This window comes from Amblyraja radiata, chromosome 30, assembly GCF_010909765.2.
Source record: "Amblyraja radiata isolate CabotCenter1 chromosome 30, sAmbRad1.1.pri, whole genome shotgun sequence".
Classification (NCBI taxonomy): Eukaryota; Metazoa; Chordata; class Chondrichthyes; order Rajiformes; family Rajidae; genus Amblyraja; species Amblyraja radiata.
Window position 1 is genome coordinate 3,347,272 of NC_045985.1, and position 8,068 is coordinate 3,355,339.

The following is an 8,068-nucleotide window of genomic DNA, read 5'->3' on the forward strand; positions in this document are numbered from 1 at the left end:
GCAAACTTTGTAGTCACACCTCCTACATTCACATCCAAGCCATGAAAACATAAAATAAACAGCAAAGGTTGCAGCACCGATCTCTGCTGCACACCACCAGTCCCAGACCTCCAGGCAGCAAAATCATCCTTCTACCGCTACCTTCTACATCCAACCACCAAGTCAATTGTGGGTCCATTTTACCAACTCATCTTGGATCCCATCTGCCTTTGTTTTATGGACCAGCCTTACATGTAAAACATTGTCAAGTCCCTCAGTGGCGTTCATATATTGCTTCACCATGAGATCAGAGTGTTCTTGGTGGTACAGACACATCAAATCCACCCTCCACTAAAGAAAGCAAGTAAACAGTAGCAGATTGCCTCGCCCGTCCAGTCCACTCCCGTTCAGTATGATCACGGCAACTCCACCCCACATTTATACATCCTCTTTAACCACCTCTAATTACCACTCACATCCGTCTCCTCATCTTCCAATCTGCCTCTCCCTTGCCATCTACTGGCAAGATATTTGAATATCTGCCTGAAGGATGGTCTTCTGAAGAACTATAAAAGATGAAATAGCCGCGCATTTGGATAGCAGTGACAGGATCGGTCCGAGTCAGCATGGATTTACAAGGGGGAAGTCATGCTTGACTAATCTGCTGGAAACTTTTGAGGATGTAACGAGGAAAATGGACAAGGGAGACCCAGTGGATGTAGTGTACCTGGACTTCAGAAACTATTTGATGAGGTCCCACACAGGGGATTAGTGGGCAAAATTAGAGCACATGGTATTGGGGGTAGAGTGCTGACATGGATAGAGAAGTGGTTGGGAGACAGGAAACAAAGAGTAGGGATTGACGTTTCCCTTTCAGAATGGCACGCAGTCACTAGTGGGGTACCACAAGGCTCGGTGCTGGGACCGCAGCTATTTACAATATGCATCAATGATTTAGATGAAGGGATTCAAAGTAACATTAGCAAATTTGCAGATGACACAAACTGTGTGGCAGTGTGAACTGTGAGGACGATGCTATGGGAATGCAGGGTGACTTGGACAGGTTGGGGGAGTGGGCAGATGCATGGCAGATGCAGTTGCATGTGGATATATGAGAGGTTATCCATTTTGGTGGCAAAAACAGGAAGGCAGATTATTATCTGAATGGTGTCAAGATGGGAAAAGGGGAAGTACAACGGGATCTGGGGGCCCTTGTTCATCAGTCACTGAAAGTAAGCATGCAGTTACAGCAGGCAGTGCAGATAGCTCATGCCATGTTGGCCTTTATAACAAGAGGAGTTGAGTATAGGAGGAAAGAGGTTCTCCTGCAGTTGTACAGGGCCCTAGTTAGACCACAGCTGGAGTATTGTGTGCAGTTTTGCTCGCCAAATTTGAGGAAAGACATTCTTGCTATTGAGGGAGTGCAGCGTAGGTTTACAAGGTTAATTCCCGGGATGGCTGGACTGTCATATGTTGACAGAATGGAGCGGCTGGGCTTTACATGGATGAGGGGGTTTCTTAGTGAACCATTTTAGAGGGGATCTTATTGAAACATAAGATTATTAAGGGTTTGGACACACTAGAAGCAGGAAACATGTTCCCGATGTTGGGGGAGTCCAGAACCAGGGGCCACAGTTTAATAATAAGGGGTAAGCCATTTAAAACGGAGATAACGAAAAACGTTTTCACACAGATGGTTGTGAATCTGGATGCGCAATTCTCTGGATGCTTTCAAGACTGAGTTGGATAGACCTCCTATAGAAAGCGGAGTCAAGGGATATGAGGAGAAGGCAGGAACGGGGTACTGATTGTGGATGATCAGCCATGATCACATTGAATGGCGGTGCTGGCTCGAAGGGCCGAATGGCCTACTCCTGCACCTATTGTCTATTGTCTGTATCGGTGCTGCTTCCTGCTCTCGTTCGTCGCTTTAACGTTTCAACTTCCTCATTGCCAGTTTCCAACCAGCTCCCACTTTCCTCTGCTCGAGCCCCGACTCTTCCCTTCGCTTTCTCGCCGTGTCTGGCACAGATTCAGAGAAAACTCGAGTGACCAAAGTCCATTGTAAGCCCGCGGACATCATCGGCTACTTCGTCCACCACTACCCCTTTTCGCTAATCGGAAATGGAATATTCCCTCCAAGATCGAGTGCGTATAACAGCAACCCGCTTACATTCACTCAATGTCCTCGCATCTCTTTTACGAGTCCACGTAGTTTATAGACAATAGACAATAGGTGCTGTAGTAGGCCATTCGGCCCTTCGAGCCAGCATCGCCATTTAATGTGATCATGGCTGATCATCCGCAATCAGTACCCCGTTCCTGCCTTCTCCCCATATCCCCTGACCCCGCTATCTTTAAGAGCCTTATCTAGTTCTCTCTTGAAAGTATCCAGAGAACCGGCCTCCACCGCCCTCTGAAGCAGAGAATTCCACAGACTCACAACTCTCTGTGAGAAAAAGTGTTTCCTCATCCTCATTCTCAATGGCCTACCCCTTATTCTTAAACTGTGTGTGTGGCCCCTGGTTCTTCACTGGCGTAAATCTCGTTGAAGTGCAGCCGCGAATAGCAACTGAAATGCCGGAATCAGTTTGCAGACAGGGACATTCACTAACAGAGTTTAAAAGCAAGCTCCACTGTCTAAAGGGATCTGCCTTTCTTTTAAATACGGTATTAGAAGCATCAAGCACTTAATGCGAATACGCACAATCTTTCTATTCGGTTCTTGTCAATGTTACTGGTCGAGCGAATTATCCATATTCAACAAAGGGACAGTCAATGTGTCAAGTGCATTTTGATCGCCACTTTTTGATAAACACATTGTGGAGAGAAACCTATGCCATAAAGAGAGGGAAAACTGGTACAATTATATCTTTGTTCACAATGATGATACCTTGAAGGGTCTCGACCTATTCCTTTTTTCATAGATCCGGTCTGGCCCGCTGCTACTCCAGCTTTTTGTGTCTACCTTCAGATGCAAAGATAGCCTGTGGTATTTGTACCCGTGTCTGATCTTCATCTGGCAGCTCGTTCTATCTCTCTACCGCCCATTGCAATGCTTGCCCTTTACGGCACGCAGTCTCCCCATTCTCTCCTTAAACTGGTGCCCTATTATTTTACATCCATCATCCCACTGGGGAAAAATGCGGTTATTGAACTTACCGTATCGCTGGTGATCGTTTAAAAGTATTTAATGTCACCCGTCCGCCACCCATCCACCCAGCAGGTGAAGGTGATCCGGCCGATCAAACGCTCCTTCCAGCTCAAATGCCCCCCAGATCCGTTAAAATCATAGCGAGAGGAATTGAGTATAGACGCAAGGAGGTCCTACCGCAGATGAACAGGACCACTCCTGGAGTATTGTGTGCAGTTTTGATCTGCTAATTTGAGGAAGGACATCCTTCTGATTGAGGGAGTGCAGCGTAGGTTCACCAGGTTAATAACTGGGATGGCAGGACTGTCATATGCTGCGAGAATGGATCGATTTGGCTTATATTCACTTGAATTGAGAAGGAGGAGAGGGGATCTTATAGAAACATATACAATTCTTAAGGGGTTGAACAGGCGAGAGGCAGGAAACATTTTCCCGATGTTGGGGGAGTCCAGAACCAGGGGTCACAATTTAAAAATAAGGTGTAGGCCATTTAGGACTAAGATGAGGAAAAGCTTTTTTCACACAGAGAGTTGTGTATCTGTGGAATTATCTGCCTAATGCCCCTGTCCCACTTAGGAAACCCGAACGGAAACCTCTGGAGATTTTGCGCCCCACACAAGGTTTCCGTGCGGTTCCCGGAGGTTTTTGTCAGTCTCCCTAACTGCTTCCACTACCTGCAACCTCCGGCAACCACCTGCAACCTCCGGGAACCCGCACGGAAACCTTGGGTGGGGCGCAAAGTCTCCAGAGGTTTCCGTTCGGGTTTCCTAAGTGGGACAGGGGCATTAAGACGCAGGGGAGAGAAAGGGAGATACGATAGGGGGAAGAAGGGAGGGTCAGAATATCTGAGGTTGAAGAATTCAGTATTCATACCATTGGGTTGTGAGCTACCATGGAAATATGAGGCACTGTTCCTCCAGTTTGTGTATGGCCTCATTCTGGCAACAGGACAGAAAGGTCAACGTGGGAATGGGAAGATGAGTTAAAATGGTTGACATCCGGCAGCCCTTGGCGGACCGAGTGCAAGTCTTCAGCCAAATGGTCGGCGACTCTGGACTTTCACACGAATGTGCACCAGGCGTCACCAGGAATACAGGATGCAGTAGATGAGGTGACCGTGAACCTCTGTCTCATTTGGAAGGACGGCTGTGATCCCTGGATGGAGGTGAGAGGGTAGGTACTATAAATGCACTCAGTTCAGGTGCTCAGTTTAGTTTATTGTCCCGTGTACCAGCTATAGTGAAAAGCTCTTGTTGCGTGCGATCCAGTTAGCAGAAAATTAGGCCATTTCCAATATATAGATACATGATAAGGGAAGAACGGTTAGTGCAAGGTAAAGCCAGCAAAGTCCGCTCATGTACAGTCCGAGGGTCACCAAAGAGGTAGATGGTAGTTCAGCACTGCTGTCTGGTAGTGGTAGGAGAATTCAGTCGCCTGATAACAGCTGGGAAGAAACTGTCCCTGAATCTGGAGGTGTGCATCTTACTAGTGTCTTGTACAGTTGTATCAAATCCTGTATTTTATACCCTCACGGACCCAGCAAATGTGCCAAACGCCTTCGTCACCGCCCTGCCCATCCCTGGTGCACTGTTCATAGAGCTGTGTGTCTGCATTCCAGTGTCTCTACTCTGCTAAAAATAACACAGGGTGTAACTTTTTAATGTGTCCAATCTGCCCCGGCCTGTTTACCAACTTGCATCACACATTATCCGAGTTAAATAAACCCGCCTTTAATCCGCCCATTGGCCAGTTCATGAGAATCTTGATCCATCCCAGATTAATGGTTTCACTTTCCACAATGTCACCATAGAAACGTAGAAACATAGAAAATGAGTGGAGTAGTAGGCCACTCAGCCCTTCGACCCAGTACCGCCATTTAATAAGATCCTGGCTGATCATCCAAAACCAGGACCCTGTTCCTGCTTTCTCCCCATATCCTTTGATTCCGTTAACCCTAAGAGCTGTATCTAACTCTCTCTTGAATACATCCAGTGAATTAGCCTTTACTGGCTGCAGTGGCAGAGAATTCCACAGATTCACAACTCTCCGGGTGCAATCAGGCAACTGGATCATCCTAAATCATCCCCTCACCCTGAACACAGGATCCCCCCCAGGGTTGCATCCTCAGCCCCCTACTGTACTCCCTGTACACACATGACTGTGTGGCCAGGTTCAGCTCCAACTCCATCATCAAGTTTGCTGATGACACTATGGCGGTGGGCCTGATTTCAGACATCGATGAGAAGGCCTATACCGGGAGGAGGTGGCTGATCTGGCACCCTGGTGTCAGGCCAACAGCCTCCTCCTGAATGTCACTAATACTAAGGAGCTGATTGTGGACTTTAGAAGGGCACAACAACCGAGGACGTACACGCCACTGGGGATAAATGGAACTATTGTGGATATGGTGTGCAGCTTTAAATACCTGGGATCTCTGAGGATCCTTCGGTGCTTCTACTCTGGGGCTGTAGAAAGCATCTTGTCCGGCAACATCTCGATCTGGTTTGGGAACAGCTCCCCCCCCCCCCCCTGCGAGGACATTAGTTCGCATTCCGAGTCTCTGGTGGAAATTTGACCTGACCCTGTCAGTCCTGCTGCACATAAAAAAATACTGGCAGATAGTAGTTCAGCACTGCTCTCTGGTTGTGGAAGTATGATTCAGTTGCCTGATAACAGCTGGGAAGAAATTGTCCCTGAATCTGGAGGTTTGGATCTTACTAGTGTCTTGTACAGTTGTATCAAATTCTGTATTTCATACCCTCACGGACCCAGCAAATGTGTCAAATGCGTTCGTCACCGCCCTGCCCATCCCTGGTGCACTGTTCATGGAGCTGTGTGTCTGCATTCCAATGTTTCTCTCCTCTGCTAAGAACAACTTTAATGTGTATGATCTGCCCTGGCCTGTTTTACCAACTTGCATCACTTTTATCCGAGTTAAATGAATCTCAGCCTTTTATCCGCCCATTTGCCCAGTTCATGAGAATCTTGTTCCATCCCAAATAAATGGATTCACTCTACAAAATGCCGCCATAGAAACGTAGAAACATTGAAACATAGAAAATAGACGCAGGAGTAGGCTATTCGGCCCTTCGAACGAACATCGCCATTTAATATGATCATCGCTATTCTTCCCAAATCAGTACCCTGATCCTGCTTTCTCCCCCATATCTCGAGATTACATTAACCCTAAGAGCTAAATCTAACTCTCTCTTGAATACACCAAGTGAATTGGCCTCAACTGCCTTCGGTGGCAGAGAATTCCACAGATTTTAATCTTTAAAAGAATGGGCCCATAACAAATTCCCGGTTCCGAGTGGGAACCCGTTAGGGATCAGGCTCTGCCTGCCTTTCTGAAGAATGTGGGGAACGTTCCTTGTTTCACTCGTAGCCACAACCCTCCCTCGCCGCTTCCTCGGGTACATTATGGCGGGTATTTGAGGCATGTAAGAGCATTAAAAAAACATTTGGACGGGTGCATGGACGGAAAGATTAGGAGGGGGCGCATGAGGCAAACGCTGCAAATGTGTAGAATGCACTGTTTCCATGCTCTATGTTTCTCTGTCTGTATCGGTGCTGCTTCATACTCTCGTTCATCGCTTTAAGATTTCATATCCTCCACAAATATTTCCCACTTCCCTCTATTTGGTTTCCAAATGTCCCCCTCCAATTCTCAGCGATTCGGTCTCCATTTCTGGGCAAGGGCGAGCGACCAGTTTCCAATCCAAGCCCACGGACACGTTCGGCTACTTTGTCAACTCACAACTTCAGTTTCAGCATCGGAGATGGAGTGTTTCTTCCAAACACGAGATCGTGGCGCAAAGAACCTCCTCGCATTCACACAATTTCCTCACATCTCTCATAGGAAACTCCAAAGTGCTTTACTTACAAATTAATTTTGAAATGCAGCCACTATTTTGCAACGTTGGCAACGTTGTGATTGCTAATTGCACACAGGAATATTCAAAATCCGAGTTGAAAAGCAAGTTGTACGGTCCTATCATTTTGGGTATTATTTCCAACTTACAGTATTAGAGGCCTCAAGGCACTTAATTCAGATGAAAACCATTGTTTGATGAGATTCCTGTGCATGTTACATGTTGTGCAAATTTCCACATTCAGTGACGTGACATTGATATATCCATTGAATTCATCTATTTAATCGAATGGAGTTAATGATACTGCAAGTGTATTGCATTCGAAAGTTCCAATACCTTGACATTTTTACAACCCTGATCATCTGCCCCTGTTGCTTCCCTCCTTCTCCATAATCCTCGAGGTCAGACTTTGAATGCTGCCCTCTGCCCTGACATAAGAAGCTCTGAGACTTGGTGTTGAAACAAAGAACTGCAGATGCGAGTTGATACCAAACATAGACACAAATGCTGGAGTAACTCCGCGGGTCAGGCAGCATCTCTGGAGGAAAGGGATGGGTTACGTTTCGGGTCAGGACCCTTCTTCAGACTAGTGGGGTGAGTGGGGTGGGGGTGATGGGCTGGAGGCGCGGAAAGTCCAAGATCAATCAGAGCTGGACGCAACTTTAGTTCAGTCTAATTTATTGTCACGTGTACTGAGGTCCAGTGTATTGGTTGTGGAAAGATGCATGATACGTGGCTAACGTTCATTGCAAGGCAAGGCCAGTAAAATCCGATCATGGTTCGACCGAGGGTCACCAATGAGGAAGATTCACTGCTCCCTAGTTGTACAGGATGATTCGGTTGCCTGTTAACCGCTGGGAAGAAACTGTCTGAAAAAGGGTCTCGACCCGAAACGTCACCTATTCCTTCGCTCCATTGATGCTGCCTCACCCGCTGAGTTTCTCCAGCAGATTTATCTACCTGCTGAATCTGGGAGAGTGCGTTTTCACACTTGTATATCATTTGCCTGATGGGAGAGGGGAGAAGGGAAGAGGGCAAATGGCAAATGGTGCCTAGGTAG